The sequence below is a fragment of the Acipenser ruthenus genome, chromosome 2 (genome assembly GCF_902713425.1).
Source record: "Acipenser ruthenus chromosome 2, fAciRut3.2 maternal haplotype, whole genome shotgun sequence".
Taxonomy (NCBI): domain Eukaryota; kingdom Metazoa; phylum Chordata; class Actinopteri; order Acipenseriformes; family Acipenseridae; genus Acipenser; species Acipenser ruthenus.
In genome coordinates this window covers 78284390-78301757 of record NC_081190.1, presented here as the reverse complement: position 1 = coordinate 78301757, position 17368 = coordinate 78284390, and the positions used below count along the sequence as shown (strand labels likewise).

At 38.4% G+C, this 17368-nt stretch overlaps 1 pseudogene; it reads left to right on the top strand.

Moving 5' to 3' along the window:
- The first annotated feature begins 228 nt into the window (after positions 1 to 228).
- LOC117402774 (TBC1 domain family member 2A-like) lies at positions 229 to 16611 on the top strand (annotated as a pseudogene).
- Positions 16612 to 17368: the final 757 nt, after the last annotated feature.

Sequence of the window (17368 nt, the reverse complement as noted above, 5' to 3'; positions counted from 1 at the left end):
GAAATCAAAACAGAAATAACTTTTACCAATCAAGAGTTACAGTTGTTTTAGTAAACGCATCAACTAAAATTTTCTCTAACTTTTTATAAACAACTGAAATTTTGACCACTTTCCCAACAAGCTAGACAAAAAGTTAGAGGGTATGACATCTTTCTCTACTTCTCTGCTATTCAAATTTGAAATCAAAACAAAAATAACTTTTACCAATCAAGAGGTACACCTGTTTTAGTAACCGCACCAACTAAAATTTTCTCTAACTTTTTATAAACTGCCATTTTGACCACTTTCCCAACAAGTTAGACAACTACTTAGAGCAAATGAAATCTTCCTCTACTTCTCAGCTATTCAAATATGAAATCAAAACAGGAATGGCGTCTACCAATCAAGAGGTACAGCTGTTTTAGTAACCGCGTCAACTTCTTTCAGTAGGCTACTTCCCACTGTTGAATTAACTGTCATAGAACTTTGAGAAATATCAAATTCTAGCACATTCTAAGCATGAGACAATTAATAAACAATGTGACTTTTGACACAAATCAGCTACTTTGACCACTTTCCCAATAAAGCAAGCCCCACAACTTGTAAAGTTACCATCTAGTTTGTTTTGTTTTTGTTTTACAGGCATTAAACAGCCAAGCCATGCTGTATTGGTTGCAGCAGCTGCAAATAAAACGGTGGCAGCACAATACCAGCCTGGTGAAAATACCTGCAGAGCCCTCCACTACCTCCACACAGCTCTGCCAGCTGCCTTCTGCACCTTGGGAAGGTAAGCTCACTGACAGCCCAGTTTTAATTCTAGCTCAAGTCGACCAAATTGTGTGTGTGGTGGGGTTCTTCAGTTTGTGATCTGATGGAGAAAAGGGTTCCAGGGTAGGTGTTGTGTGCATGCAAAACAAAACAGCTGAACCGGAATAACCCAATTTAAATTATTTATTCTAAACGCTTACAAAGTGTTGCTATACTCTTGTAACCACCACATATTTTTTCATGTTTTGCCCTTTAACCTGTTATGTAAACTAGTCAGCCCTATCCAGGCAGCTGCCTGTAAGCAAGAGAAGCAACCAGTTGAGCTTTGATTATTGTTATTTGTTGTGTACTACTTTAGTTTGTGTGTGTGTGTGTGTTTGTTTCTATGCATTTAGTTTTGTTTTCTCTGTACTTTGCCTTCAGAAGTCAGTTTGTGTCAGTTGTCCTCAATATCTGTGGAAACAAGCCAGCTCAGGAGCTGAGGCGGAGTGTGTTCAACTTTGACAAGATTCAGCAGTCGGAAGACTGTCCCTGTGAGGATCCTGTGACACAGGTACTGGGGGAAACAACAGGTGCGTCCTTCAGTTGACAGGAAACTGCCCTGCAAAGTCTGTGTCTCTGCTTAGTTCATGTCTGGATCAGTTCAATGCGGGGACCACCACAGTGGCTCTGAAACTATTACATTCTTCTCATGCAGGGTAAGAACTCTTTCTGCTGTTATAAATGTGCAGAGGTTTCCTGTTCCTAAAAGGTGAACCATGCAGGAGTAAAGCTTGTTAATAAGATAAAGAATGAGTGTCAATAAAGCCTTTTTTAAAGAAATTTCTAGAAAACTCACTAGATAGCTCACAATTTCACCTTTCATTGAAAACAACAGCTCTTTTTAACAACTATTTTCTTTTGCAGCAAATTGTAGTTTTGGCTAGGCACCCTAGAATTAACATCGGTACTATGGGTTCTATGATGATTTTTGTGTGTATAACAAATTTGAATTCCAGAAATAATCATTATTTTCTTTTTTTTGTTTAATGATTATGAAGGGTATATTGTCAGGTAGGTGGCTCCAGAATAAAATAAAGAACCAGCAAGTTTAAGAAAAAAAAAAAAATATATATATATATATATATATATATATATATATATATATATATATATATATATATATATATATATATATATATTAAATAAATATTCTGCATTTCAAATGCTTTCTTTGCTTGCTCTCTTTCCTAGCACCTCCAGCACCGCCTGTACCTCTGACACCCCCAGCACCTACAGTCCTTTCAGCTCCTTCAGTTTCTTCAGTTACAAACGAGTCTGCGCAGGAAGCAAAGACTGGAGGAAAGAGTTCTCCATCAAGCAGCATGAACAAGAGGGAGAAGAAAATGACCAGTTCTCTTCAGCCTTCTGGGGAGAAGGTGTCAGGAAAGGAGGGGAGCCCCGTGGACAAACTATCCAGACTCACGCTCACTGAGGGGCTCAAGTCACAAAAGGTATATGTTTGGTTTGGGTGACTGAAGTATATTTAAGCACATAACAACTGATAACTGAGTTATTAAATAATATGTCTTGTGAGGCACTTGTACAATGAATGATTGAACCTTATAAATGTTTCCCATAGTAAAATCATAAAGCATAGTGGTACAGCATAGGTCAGCATTGTAAAGACCAGCTAGGTATGGTAAAGCATATTAATAAACATGGAAAGCCAGGGTACACTGTGGGAAAATAACAGTCTAATCACAGGGAAAGCATGGGAAAACTGTAAAAAATACTGTGCAAAAACACAGTGGTAAACCTTTATAAAGTTGTATGATAGTATTTAAATATGATTTTGTATCTATAATAAGCATGGTATGAACGATCATAAGACAGAAACAGTGGATTAAGTCAAGCAGTTACATAAAGTAATACAAACTCAAATCCAAGACCAGCAATAATTTTGCCTAAACTGATTAAAGTACTGATCTACTGTATTGACTGTGTGATGTCTTAACTCTTTTTCTATGCAAGTCAGAAACCTGCATGCTGACCACAAATTGGTTGCTTTACTGTGCATTTTCTTTCCTCCTTGGCTAAGGTGTCACTGGGTGTGAAGGCAAACGCATTTAGCAGAATAACTCATGCATTACCTAACAGGAGAGCTTTTTAAAAGTGTGATAACTGTATTTCTGATAATCCAAATTGTTATAAACATGGTGGTATGATGTTCTATAGTAGCTGTGTATGTAAAATAGGGTTGAAGGGCACTTCTGAAACAGTGAAGAGAGTCTGTTGTTGCTTCATTGTCTGTAACTGAAACTCTTGTGCTGTACTACTGTTCCTATGAATCCATAAAGGTTACAATGTAGAATTTTTTTGATTATTTTGTCATCAACACATAGAGTACAAGTGTATTAAAATACAAAATCTCTGGGGCCCCCGAGGGGCTCAGCTGGTAAAGGCATGAGTGCATGGTGTGCAGGGTGAGTCAGGAAGTCAAGGGTAATTTTGTGCCCTGTGCAGGGACTGTTTCTGCAGGGCTAGATCTAAAAAGTCACAATAGAGCTCCTGAATGCAATTCTGGGTTTTCGCTCATGACTCCTCTGTATCTTATGATGATAAAAAGACAGCTTACATTTTTGCCTGTATGGTCACAAAACTTCCTTTTACATTTTTATGAGCTTCAATAAGCATATTTTATTGCTTCCCAAACATAAACTTTAATCTTGCATCGCCGCCTTCTTGTTTCCTGTTAGTAACCCATACAACTTTTAACGCGGTGCTCAAATGCACCTGATCTGCAACATGCAAGAGTTTGTAGCTAATTGTATATTTGATCTAAAATTAGACCAACAGACACGATCTTTATTTGTGCACAGAATTTATTGTGCATGTGCATTTTGACTTATTTTATCATTAGTTTTTGTGTCTTGATTAAAGACACGGTTATCCTGGACCTTATGAAACCACTTTACAAGACACCATTGCTCATTATTATTGTAATACTGGGACAGTATTTCCAGTGTTTGGTACTTTTATTGCATTATCATTGTTTTCTTCTTTCAGAGTACAAAGAACAGAGCTGCAAAAACAAGGTCTTTTTTGAGCCTGTTAAAAACACACAAGTTAAGCTGATCTCCTGAATGGTTTGAAAAATGACCACCAGCAGGCAGTGTGCAGAATTTTCAGTCATTTTGCTGGTCTTTTCTAAAAACACTTCACTGAATTCATCTTTTATAATTGGTTAAAAAAAGGACATTGTTATTGAAATAGTAGGCTGTGTGGTCCAGTGGTTAAAGAAAAGGGCTTGTAATCAGGAGGTCCCCGGCTCAGATTCCAGTTCAGCCACTGAGTCACTGTGTGACCCTGAGCAAGTCACTTAACCTCCTTGTGGTCCGTCTTTCAGGTGGGACGTTGTTGTAAGTGACTCTGCAGCTGATGTATAGTTCACACACCCTAGTCTCTGTAAGTCGCCTTGGATAAAGGTGTCTGCAAAATAAACAAAATAGTAATAATAATAATGTCTGATAATTGGTTTTAAGGCCACTGACGTATAATATAGGGCAGAGCTTCAGAGCCTTTTCTCATATGCACTACTAATAAATACTGCAACAGGCTGTTTTTTAGGGAAAATTGCATTGTACAGTAGACTATTGCATTGTACAGTAGACTATTTTAATTTACCTGTAGCCATAACTGTAATTAAATGCATGATGTTAACAGCTGTTCTTACATGATAAGTAAAACAGTATTTTTTTATTCAAAGGGATATTACAGATTTTTCAGGAAATGCAAGAATCAAAAACCTAAAACAAATACTATACCAGGCATTTTTAGTATGGTACAGTTTATTATCAGTACTCTAAACAAATCACTAATCTGAACAGGTCTGATCCCAGCTGGTTCAGATTACAAAGAAAGTACAGGTGCATTATTCAGGGACCACCTACAGTATAATTTATTTACGGGACCTCCAACTCAGCTCATGAAGCTTCACCTTTAAGAGTCAATGACCATAGTGTTTTTGTTTTGAAATCAGGAGCTGGTGCAACTCCTTCACAAGGCCCTGGAGGCAGCAAAGCAGGAGAAGAGGACCAGCAAACAGTTCCTGGCAGCAGCAGGGGAGCAGGAGCGGCTGGAACTGGTGCGGCACAAAGAGAGGTGTATCGCGGACCTGGACGGCCGCCTGGAGGCCCTGCTCAAAGACAAGGAGGAGCTGGAGCAGCGGCTGGCCATGCAGGACTGCCAAGTGAATGAGCTGCAGCAGCACGTGCAGCTCATGATGGAGAAGAACAACGCCAAGCAGGAAGTCATCCTCAAGCTCTCCGAGCAGGTGGCCGCCTGCATGGCTGACCCTCAGCGTACCGTAGCCATGGGCACAGAGACCTTCTGCAGGCTGCAGGAGAAGATTGAGCACCTCAAGGTTATTTTAAAAGTTACTTTTACATTACAGCCATGGGAAGTACGTCAACTCTTGTTTCAAGAAACACGGATAAAACCACACTCTTTTTTTTGGTTTTGTTTGACCACCATGTAATCCTGCATGATGTGAAAAAGCAGTAAAGTAACTGATCCATGTTTTCACTGCTGGGGTGTCACATACGGTATTCTGCACCTTCTCTGCATCCAATAAGCATTACAAACATGACATCTTAACTAGCTTTTATTAGCATTGGAGCAGACACACAATTACTGTTTGCCACTCCAGTCTAAGAATGATTCATTTATAGTAGAACCGGTCCAGGGGTCCAGCGAATATATACTAATATTGTATCTCAGAGGAAGTCGTTTTAGTATATTGTAGTTTCTTTATTAATGTCGGGGCATTATAAATGAACAACGTCAGGTACATCAGTGTGCCTAAAACACCAAAGTACGACACAGCATGTATTCTATACAAAAAAATCTGTGAAAATGACTGCACAAGCACTGAAGTACAGTATTTCTCAGTTTACAAAACAGCATTCCAAACAGTTCTTAGCATGCTTTCTCAGTGTATGCCAAAGTAATCTGACAGGTTTTTTTTTACATTGTGTGTGTGTTAACCTGAGACATAAACAACAACAAGGATGCACGCTTTTTAACAGTACAGTAATTTTATGAATCCTTTACTTTTCTTTTATTTACTATGGTTAAACTGGGCAGTTATGTGAAGTGACAGCGTGTACAAATTCTGACCAGCTAAGAGCTGAATTTACTGTTTTAGACCCATAATAAAATGTGCATTGGTCAGTTTCCATCAGCACCATTCAGTTGGTAGCAGCATATGTAAGTCACACATGGCACAGGTCCATTGGGTAATGATGGTGTCATATCTTACAGGATCAGATACGACAGGTTCGACTGTACTTTGTATCACGTTACTGTGATTTTGTACTCTATAGGTCTGGCTTGCACAGTGTTAAATTATTATAATAACATAAACATACTGTATATAAAAAAAAAAGATCCCTGTGTAACCCCAGGCTACTAGGCATGAGGGGGTACACTGCTCTCTGGTAAAAGTTAGGAGACCAGTTATCTGCTTATTAGCAAAACTTAAATCCACTAATATAAAGTCAAATAATAATTCCAGACACGTGATCAGTTGGCCAACTATTTTTTTCTTCTATTTCTTTGTTATTAGAACAAAACAAGTATATTGTTTTTGTACAGTGTATTAATTGACATTAGTTAGCCACACTTTTTTTTTACGTATCCCAGCGATTTTCAAACAGTGTTTTATAGGGTACAAATGAGTACAATTATGAAAGCAAAGAAAAGCAGTGATCAGTCAGGACTAGGTCAAACCTGTGCTCTTAATAAATAGAGCTCACAGTAGAAATGTTTTAAGTACAACCACAGATTGTGTTCTGATTTCATTCGTTTACTCTGTTTACTAGGACGATATAGAGGCGCACAAGATGCAAAACAAGTTCCTCAACTCTGAAATCTACCAGCTTACTAAGCTGTGGAGGAACAGTTCAGAAGAGGAGAAGGGCCTCCTGATGAAGGTATGTGCTTTACAGCTTGCTGTGTGACAGATCTGTACCCATTTAACCATTGTGAAAAAACATATATGTTCAAAAAATATATTATCCTTACCTACAAGTCTTTAATGCAGTATCGTCACTGTGTAAGGCTAATATATAAGTGACTTTATTTAATACTAAACATCTTATTTTCAGCTTTTATAGCGTAGGCCCCAGATTAATAGTAATAGTAATGAGTTTCGTTTATTTATTTTTTCTTATAGCTTTAACCACAAAACCACAATGAGATCTGTGATTTCGCCTAGAGACATCTCTGTCTGCACTAAGAAGCCAAAGTAAATTAAAGAACAACTAGCATGCTGGTACATTATGATAAAGCAAACTGCTTAGTGACACATGGATTGCAAGTGGTTCTAATGTAGTGACGCAAGCTGGTGACCTACTGGGCACTATTCTTATACAGTCTAACGCAAAAAACAAAACAAAATAAAAAAAAACAACTTTAGATTCACTTTGTATCATTTTCACATCCTGGTAACTTTTTAAAAGTTTAAAGCATTCCTTTGGCCTCCTGTTTAACCACAGTATTTCTGCAGTTTTACCCATGCTTTTCCCATGGTTATACAATGCATTTATAATAATTTACCTGGGTTTACCATGTTTATTAATATACTTTTATTATTATTTATTTCTTAGCAGACACCCTTATCTAGGGCGACTTACAATTGTTACAAGATATCACATTATTTTTACATACAATTACCCATTTATACAGTTGGGTTTTTACTGGAGCAATCGAGGTAAAGTACCTTGCTCAAAGGTACAGCAGCAGTGTTCCCCAGCTGGGATTGAACCCACGACCCTCGGGTCAAGAGTCCAGAGCCCTAACCACTCCTCCACATACCTTCTTACCTTGTTATTGTAGTCTAGTATCTGCATAAATAAAGACATAGGCAGTCAGTATTTTTGGTCAATTATTTGCTTTTTTTGCAGAGATACTTCCTCTGTTATGTTTCTCTTTAGTAATTTGTGGTTTTTCTTTTTTCATTTTATACTGTACTTCCCTTATTTTTATAATTTTCTTTGTACTCCTACTTGGTTTCACTCCTTGTTTCTTCTTCTTAGTTGACTGTCATAGTAGTTCTGACTGGCTGGCTGTTAGCCTGGTCAGCAACCTCGGGTGTGTTCATGCATTACTAATTAAAACCACAGAGAAGTTAGCAACTGAGCCAGCTCCAGTCTCCCAGAATGAACAGATCAGACTGACTGGGATGTTTCCCTTTCATCTCCAAATTTAGGTCTTCTCTAGATGCAGAAAGCAAATTGGAAAGATATGTAGTGAATTCTAAATACAAGTACAGTGCTGTGAATTTGTGTTTTGTTCACAAAAACACAAATGCCTGGTTTGCAAATTAAATTAATGTTTAATCTTGTTGACCCCAATGTGTTCTTTGGGGTGGGTCAAGTTGTAGCTGTTTCTGTATCAGTGCTTGATCTGTCCTAGTGCCTGCGTCATGGCTCCATATAGTGATATCCCCTGAGTGCACTGTGCAATGAAACAGCTACTGGCTGGTATGATTGCAGCAAATTAGATGTTTTATCTATCTGGTCTGATTGGCAATGGTTTTAAATTATTTTAGATATATTTAGGATCAGACAATTTTTGTGACATGAAAAACTATTGTACTACAGTAGAGATGTTTCAGGATTTCTGGGAGCACTTGAATTAATAGGTATCACATTTGATACCAGGGTGACTCTGGTTTAAAGAAGAACCAAATACAAAAATTGTAAAAATAAATAAATAAATATAATTTCAGTTGCAGGTTATGCTAAAACTGCTAAAATTGGCAAAAACGTAAACACTTTGATTTCCGAATCATAATCGAAAACATGTATTGTACACAACAGTTTAACTTTCAAAGAAATGACCCTTCACAGCCACAGTGTCCATAAGCACTCGGGTGACACACATATTGCACTGTAGGAAATAGCAGTCTTGTAATTAATATAAGCAGCACAAGGGAACAAGTGAACACTGCAGCAAAGAGGATTTTTAAATAAAATTAATTTAAGGAGCAGAAGCAAGATTATAATTGGAATGGCTCCATCAGAACTGTAAAATTAGTTATTTGGAAATGTACTAGGTTCATTTTTACATTTTAATAAACAAGTTCAACCCAGTTAAAAAGTAACAGGGTGTAGAAACCCTCTGCCTTTGGACTGCCCTGTCTTGGAAATGAGTGGGAGGTTGTGGGAGGGTTACTGCTTTCACCAGCTGCTGTGTTTTGTTTTAATCCTAACCCTAAACCTCTCTTTTGTGTTGCAGTGTGCCTACCTGGAGGCCAAAAACTGCCAGATTGAGAGCAAGTACCTGGTCGTGCTACGCAGGCTGCAGGAGAGCAAAGGGCTGGACAGCAGTCAGCAGGAGATGGTGAAAAGGCTCATTGAGGACTCACTGCAGGGAGACAAGAAGGATGTCTTTAAACTCAACCCTGTCAGGTAAGACAGTACTGACATTTCCATACCGGGGTTTCACAGCGAAAACTTTTTTCCCCCGGTTACTTTCTTGTTTTTTTGTTACTAAGTATATTCAAATATTTAAAATGCAATTCTATTGCTAAACTGATGATGTGATTGCAAGCTACACCAGTTCCATTTTCATATAATACCCTCATATCCCGAACTGAAATACCAAAACAAGCAAAGGATCAAAATGTTAATGTTGGTTTGTTGCAATTGTGATCTAATAGGTGCGCAAATGAAAAGCCAAAAAAGAGCTGGAACTTACAGTAGTTTCTGGGCTTTGCTGTCTATGATTTTCTATGTCATGTGCCCTGCTCTTTTAATGTGATAATTTAATAATTGAAAAAAATATATATTTTGTTTATGTCACTTCTTTAAAACAAAACAAAAACTCTTTTTGTTTTGTTGCATGGTCTGTTTAGAACAGAAGTGCAAATTATATGCATTTCCTATTTTCTCAGTTTGTTTTTGTCAATATTATAGAAATTCCTTTTGTAGAGTTTACTGTAGTCTTAACAGGAACTCAGATTGAATAGTATTGATTGTAAATTGAACAGAAAATGTTTGTTCTGCTGTTCGAGCGATTGATGCAAGCAGCTGAAATGAGCTTGCTGTTAACTGTATAGTAATCCACATCACAATACCACTGCACACCTTAGCAGGCAAAAAGAAAGGTCAAAGATTGGATTGACATTGAACTGCTCCCTAACCAACCACATAAAGAGCAATGTGCGTCAATAAACACTGCAATTCCAGGACCATATATAAGGGTTGATGTTAGGCAGTGAAGGTGTATATATGCCCAAAAAGCAGTCAGAGGCTGCAGCAAGTCTACAGTTTATTTAGAAAACTCCAGAATCCTTTGTTCATACATAAGGCCCTGTGAAAATAGTGTGTGTGTTTTGTTTTTTTTTAATTCAAGGCAGTATCACGGGTAAAGTGTCTTATTTTGCAGATTGTGCACAGAACTATTTTATAAATTATGTGTACAGATTATTATTATTTTTTATACAGCAAATAGATTGATAAATGCACTGACATCTTCAAAATCAACATCAAAGTTATTCAAGCACTTTACAATAGCTTGTGAAACGGTGTTGTCATTAACAGCCTGTAGGTAAAGTGTATCTGCAAGGACATCTTTCAGTTCTATGTCAGATGCATGTTCACCATTTAGGCCCTGCAAAACAAATACAATGTGAAACACATATTGCTATTGGGCATCAGTCGACTCGTCAGTGACCATTGACAAGCAACCAGACTGTTTTACTAATTTAATAATCTCCTGCTTGTGATAGGCAACTTTAGGTAAGTATTCACGTCTCAGCTGGGCTGATGAAGGAATCACTCCACCATTTGCTACACTCAGTATGAAGAAATTATGTAACTTTTGGTTGTCCAGTTTTTCAAGAGGGATATTTGCGCAAACAAACATCCCTGTCAGGTCAAAATTTAATGTGTTTCGTGCTTCACGGTTTTCAGTGGACTTTTGGAACATGGAAGTTCACGTTTTTGGTTTCTTGGATTTCCGCCTTTCTCTTTCAGTGAATACTTGAATCTAAATGCCTGTCAAGAGATGATTTGCAGTAACATTGCAGGACATACAGAATAGCTTACCTCCATCGTATGAAATACAAATAATAATTATAAGAATATTGAAAAAGTTCGCAATTTCTGTGCAGTTCGTGAAATCTCGATTTACACAGGGCCTTATACATAACCCTAGGCAGGTTAGTTTCAGGCACATATACCATTTACACATAACCCTTTCCTGGTTCTTGTACTGGCTTCCAAACACATTTACCTCCTCCAAACCGTCAAACTTCAGCCCACTCCCTTCTCTCCCTTTGTCTCTCTCCGCCAACTGTTCCAACTCAACTAACTAACTCAATGCTCTCCTGCAGCGATGGGGAGGAATACGCTGGCAGAGGGGACTGATTAGAAATATAACAGTACAACTTAACATAGAGGTTCATTACACATAACTAAATCACAAAAACCTGGAGCCATGCACCTACTATACAATGTTGTATGATAATTTAGGGAATATGTGAATACTGCATGTTACCAACATCCTTGTTTAACTTTCTGTTCCGTCCCAGTGAGTACAACGACTATGGATTCAAGACCATTCCTGATTATGAAGTAGAGGACGTGAAGCTCCTGGCCAAAATCCAGGCCCTGGAGATCCGTTCCAACAACCTGCGCAACAATGAGATGGTGGACAAGCCTTTGCGGACCAGGTGGGCTAACTACCTGACCAGCCGTCCCTTGGACCAGCTGGCTCCATCCCCGGAGCTGAAGGGCCTGATCCGGTGTGGGATCCCTGTGGAGTACCGGGAGCAGGTGTGGCGCTGGATCGTGAGGACACGGACGCAGGTCTATAGGAAGCGGAATCCCAATCGCTACCAGGAGCTGAGGATGCACTGCGAGGTGTCGGAGCACCCGGCCTCGCGGCAAACCAGGCTGGACCTGCACCGCATCCTCACCAGCAATAAGCACTTCTCCTCGCCCACCTCCGACGCAGTCCAAAAGCTGCAGCGCATTCTGCTAGCCTTCTCCTGGCAAAACCCCACCATCGGCTACTGCCAGGGCCTCAACCGGTACAGTACCTTTTGTATTGAAAGTTCTTAATGCCATTCGCTCATTTTAATTAGTAAAAGGTGTTGCCAAAAAAGACAAAACACTTTCTTGTACTTCTTGGACGTGGACTAGCATAACTTATCCTTTTCTAAAACAGAGAATAATGCCTATTACCGGTAAGCAGTGCCACAGGTAATGGCAGCATTACCGGTGTTTAACATTTTAGAGCACTTCGTTGGAGGTAGCTATGCCAGGACACTATACTAGAGCAATGTGTTGTTGTATTATAAATAGCAATAAGAATACACATGCAAACAGTGTTTATTTATTGATTTGAGAAATTATGACACCTAGTGGTTGTTAACTGTGTTGTGTATTCTTAGCTACTCATCCCTCCCCTGTACAATATATCTTTTTCTGGAATCACAAATATACTGGCCCAGATATGTTCTTTAATATTCTACACAACTGTAAAGACAACTGTGGTGGAAAGCACGAGTGGCCATATTCAGGCAGATTAAAAATAATTCCGGCGCCTCCTCAAGACTCACCTCTTCAGACAGCACCTGTAGAAACTCCTCTTTTCCATCTGGACACTTATCACTCTTCCTTAAATGCACTTTACTTGCTCTTATCTGCTCCCTATTTTACTGCATTTAACCCTGTACTTTAGAGTACTGTAATCTGTCGAGTGTCATTTAATCTGTAGTATTTTGTATTTAATTATATCCTGATGTAACTATCACTGACACTGTTATCTGTTCCGTTATTGAATCGTAATCGTATTAATACTTATACTGATTCTTGAAATGTATTTTTGTCTACGACTGTAAGTCACCCTGGATAAGGGTGTCTGCTAAGAAATAAAATAATAATAAATACAAATAAGTGTATAATTTACATAATTTCTTGCTAGTTTCATACATCAAATTCCTCTGAAAATTTATTTCAAAATAGGGCCTAAAATGTGTAAAAATGTGGCTTGGCACACCTATGTGTCCCCCTTTTCTTCTGAATATTAGCAGCACACTTCCAGTGGAGTCATGTGGTATGTTTGTTTCCTCTTGCAGGTTGGCAGCTATTGCACTTTTAGTTCTGAATTGCCTTCTGGTGTCTGGTGGCTGTTGTTGAAATCATAATGCCACAAGACTACTACAGCAAAACCCTCACTGCCTCTCAGGTTCCTGTTATGGAAATTGGCTAATTTGTCCATGTCTCTCCGTTATTACTAAGAAAATGTTAAAATATTTGTGACATTGCTTGTCAGCCTATAGCTGAGTTTTAATGCTATCCCCTTTGCTTCACCAGTAAGTACTGTGGATGTGCTAATTCAGGCAGTCATAGTCCCTATTTGTTCTAACAGCTGAGCAACTCCTGCTGCTCTAAGCAGAGCTCTTTGTTCCTTGCAGGCTGATCAGAGGGTGTTCCGTGACTTTCTTGCTGAGAAGATGCCTCGCCTGACGGCCCACTTCAAGGAGCACAGCATCGATCATTCCCTCATCACCTTCAATTGGTTCCTGGTGGTCTTTGTGGAAAGTCTGGTCAGCGACATCCTGCTCAGAGTGTGGGACGCTTTCCTCTATGAGGGCAAAAAGGTACAGCGCTGGCTGTGTTAGTAATTGATCCTTTAATACCCACCCCCCCACCACCAACACCACCCACACCACCCACACTTACCCAACTGTGTTGAAACGTGCTTAATACATTTTTCAGCACAAATTGTTGAGAAAAATTGTCTTAACTTGCAAACATGTGCACAGTATGTCACACTTACATTGTAACAGCTTATCCAATTATTTTAAATTATAGTAATGACATTTTAGAGAGTTATAGAGAGTAAAAATGAAAAACATGGAAATAAGTAAAATATAATTAATTATAAAAGGGCTCAGTCCAGTGACGACTTGATGAGCGAAAGTATCCTTCTTTTTTAACCTGAACAGTATTTCCTTCTTTCTGTTTCCAGGTGATATTTCGCTATGCACTGGCCCTCTTTAAGTACAATGAAGAGGACATTCTAAAAATTCACGACAATCTGGAAATCTACCAATACCTCCGTTTTTTCACCAAAACTATCTCTGATGGCAGGTGAGGCAGAATGAGGATGATGATAATGTACAGCAGACGCATCAGACCAGTTGCTGTCAATCACAGACTGTATAAACAGTTCACACTCATCTCACTCACTCCAGTGACCATGCTTTTAACCACTAGTAAAGTTAGTGATTTCAATAAACTGTCTTGTACCATTTTGATGATGGTAAATGTGAACAGTGATTTTGCAGTTTACTGAGCTTTACCATGCATCCACTATGAAACCGTAAGTCCTTCTTTACCATTCACTTCCTACAGGTAATGGAGCCCCCACCTCACAGACCCACATAATGTCCTATTTGCAGCTTAGAAAACAGATGTACTGTATGTATAGCTGTTTAATGAACAGTTTGCAAGCAGATTATTAAAGTGTTGAACAATTTAACTGATAGGTCAATTGGCTGGTTTCACAGGCCCTGATTAGCACTAATCCTGGACTACCTATTGTTATCTTAGGTAAGGTAGTCCAAAATTAGTACTAATTGTAGTTTGTGAAACCAGCCGTTTAAGATCCTAGTAAAAACAGAATTTTCTTGCCATTAGGTCTTAGTAGTAAAAATAAGTTATCCTAAGGATGAATAATTCCAAGGTTCTGTTGCCTTTTATTTACTGAAAACATTTATTTTCTGTTATACTGTAGCACGGAACTGGATCAATCAGTCTGCTTCTCTTGATTTTCAGTGAAATAACTGGGATTATATGATAATAATTTGGCAGAGCTTTCTCACAATGACTGTAAAGCAGCAGAAATATGTTTCCATTTAGTTCTCAAAGCCTTTTCATTGGAATTATTGATCCAATCACCATGTTTCTCCTCTGTCCAGCCACTAAACCTGAAATACAAACACATTTATTTAGATGCAGCCATTCATGCTTCAGTATTAGACAAGAATCCAGGCAGTGCCGGCTGTGCAGAGACAGGGGGCCATTGACTGATTTGGACCACCTGAAGATTGATACACTGTAGAAGTTAATGGGTTCAATCTCTAAACAATTATGTTAGAAAATTAGCAAGCAACAACTTTGTATGTCAGACTTACATTTTTTGTTCCTGTTAGAACTGTGCATTGTTTCTCAAGTGTGTATGTTTGTCTTTTTGTCTTTTTATGAATTTAATTTTGGCATGCCCATATTTTGTTGTTTATTTATTTATTTATTTATGTATTTTTTGAAAGGGAAAAATGCAGAGTTCCCAGGTCCTTTTAACTTTGCAGTTGTTTCATCAGTGGCATTTTGTTTTCTCTGTATCTTCTGTCTTTAGGAAACTAATGACCATAGCGTTTAATGATATGAACCCCTTCCCTATGAAGCTGCTGAAGAACAGACGAGAGTTTCACATGGAGAGGCTGACAGCCGAGCTGCAGGAACTGGAGAGGATACAGGAGGAGTTTGTGAAAGAACAACAAGTGGAGCGCAAAGACAAGGACCTGGACACTGCTGTCAGCGAAGACGAAGAAGTAATACAGACTGCAGTTACCTTGCATCACACGTCCTGACGTTATTGAAAAATTACACATCACTGATACTATTTAAACTAATTTGTTTGCCTTATTATTCCCTGCTGTGGAATATAGTGGGGCTTACATATTGTGTATGTCACACATACATCTAACTGTTATCCTTTGTCTGTTGTTGAGTATATAGGTATGTCAGACTTACATTTTTATATGTACATACTGTTTATCGTAGGTCATGGCTCTTATTTTGTAATGGCGGGCGTTATCTTAGGTAAGGTAGTCCAAGATTAGTACTAATTGTAGTTTGTGAAACCAGCCGTTTAAGATCCTAGTAAAAACAGAATTTTCTTGCCATTAGGTCTTAGTAGTAAAAATAAGTTATCCTAAGGATGAATAATTCCAAGGTTCTGTTGCCTTTTATTTACTGAAAACATTTATTTTCATTTAACGTGATGTACCAACATACTTGTTTTAGAGTCAACAAATTAAGTTTACCAAACCTGTCAAAATGCAGAATATTAATGGAAATAGGTGTGTTGGTAATACACACACACTACATCTCTGAATGCTTGACTTCAAATCCAGTTTTAGTCACACATGAAAGGAGTATGGTGGTCCTAAGCCCTCGGCTTCCACAAACACAAAACCAACACACAGTGCAGCACAATTGGCACAAAGGGCAAACCTGTTTCTTATCTCATAAAACAGCCTTTTACTATAACTGTCATCTGTCAGTCTCTGAATTTCTTCAATCAGCAGTTCCATTCCACTCAGATCAATTTAGTAAATTAATTATTTTGTAGTTTCCCAAGAAAACAAAAACTCATTAGAGATCTTGAAAATTAATGTCTTGAAATGTGATTAATTTAGGCCAGGCTAATCTGAACAAGTAGAGAGATTCCAGTTATTTTTCAGACCGGCAACCAGATTCCAGATTTTCTAAACGAGACTATCTCTGAAATAAACTTATTTTTTATGCATTGGTTGTTTGTTTATATTCCTGTAAATTGCATAGTTCAGTTATTGCTAAGTTAAGAGAAAGACGTTGCTTTGTTTAATTATGTTAAATTGTATGGCAATCCTTCATGATTTGCATGAATTCACTTAGGTTTAGAGGTACAGTTTTAATTCATGTACCTCTGATAAACCTAAACTAAGTGACGAAAGCAAAAACACAAACGTTTTTTTACTGAAGCTTGAAAAGAAAAAAATAGGATGAATACAGTGCTATACAGTGCCTTGCGAAAGTATTCGGCCCCCTTGAACTTTGCGACCTTTTGCCACATTTCAGGCTTCAAACATAAAGATATGAAACTGTAATTTTTTGTGAAGAATCAACAACAAGTGGGACACAATCATGAAGTGGAACGAAATTTATTGGATATTTCAAACTTTTTTAACAAATAAAAAACTGAAAAATTGGGCGTGCAAAATTATTCAGCCCCTTTACTTTCAGTGCAGCAAACTCTCTCCAGAAGTTCAGTGAGGATCTCTGAATGATCCAATGTTGACCTAAATGACTAATGATGATAAATAGAATCCACCTGTGTGTAATCAAGTCTCCGTATAAATGCACCTGCACTGTGATAGTCTCAGAGGTCCGTTTAAAGCGCAGAGAGCATCATGAAGAACAAGGAACACACCAGGCAGGTCTGAGATACTGTTGTGGAGAAGTTTAAAGCCGGATTTGGATACAAAAAGATTTCCCAAGCTTTAAACATCCCAAGGAGCACTGTGCAAGCGATAATATTGAAATGGAAGGAGTATCAGACCACTGCAAATCTACCAAGACCTGGCCGTCCCTCTAAACTTTCAGCTCATACAAGGAGAAGACTGATCAGAGATGCAGCCAAGAGGCCCATGATCACTCTGGATGAACTGCAGAGATCTACAGCTGAGGTGGGAGACTCTGTCCATAGGACAACAATCAGTCGTATACTGCACAAATCTGGCCTTTATGGAAGAGTGGCAAGAAGAAAGCCATTTCTTAAAGATATCCATAAAAAG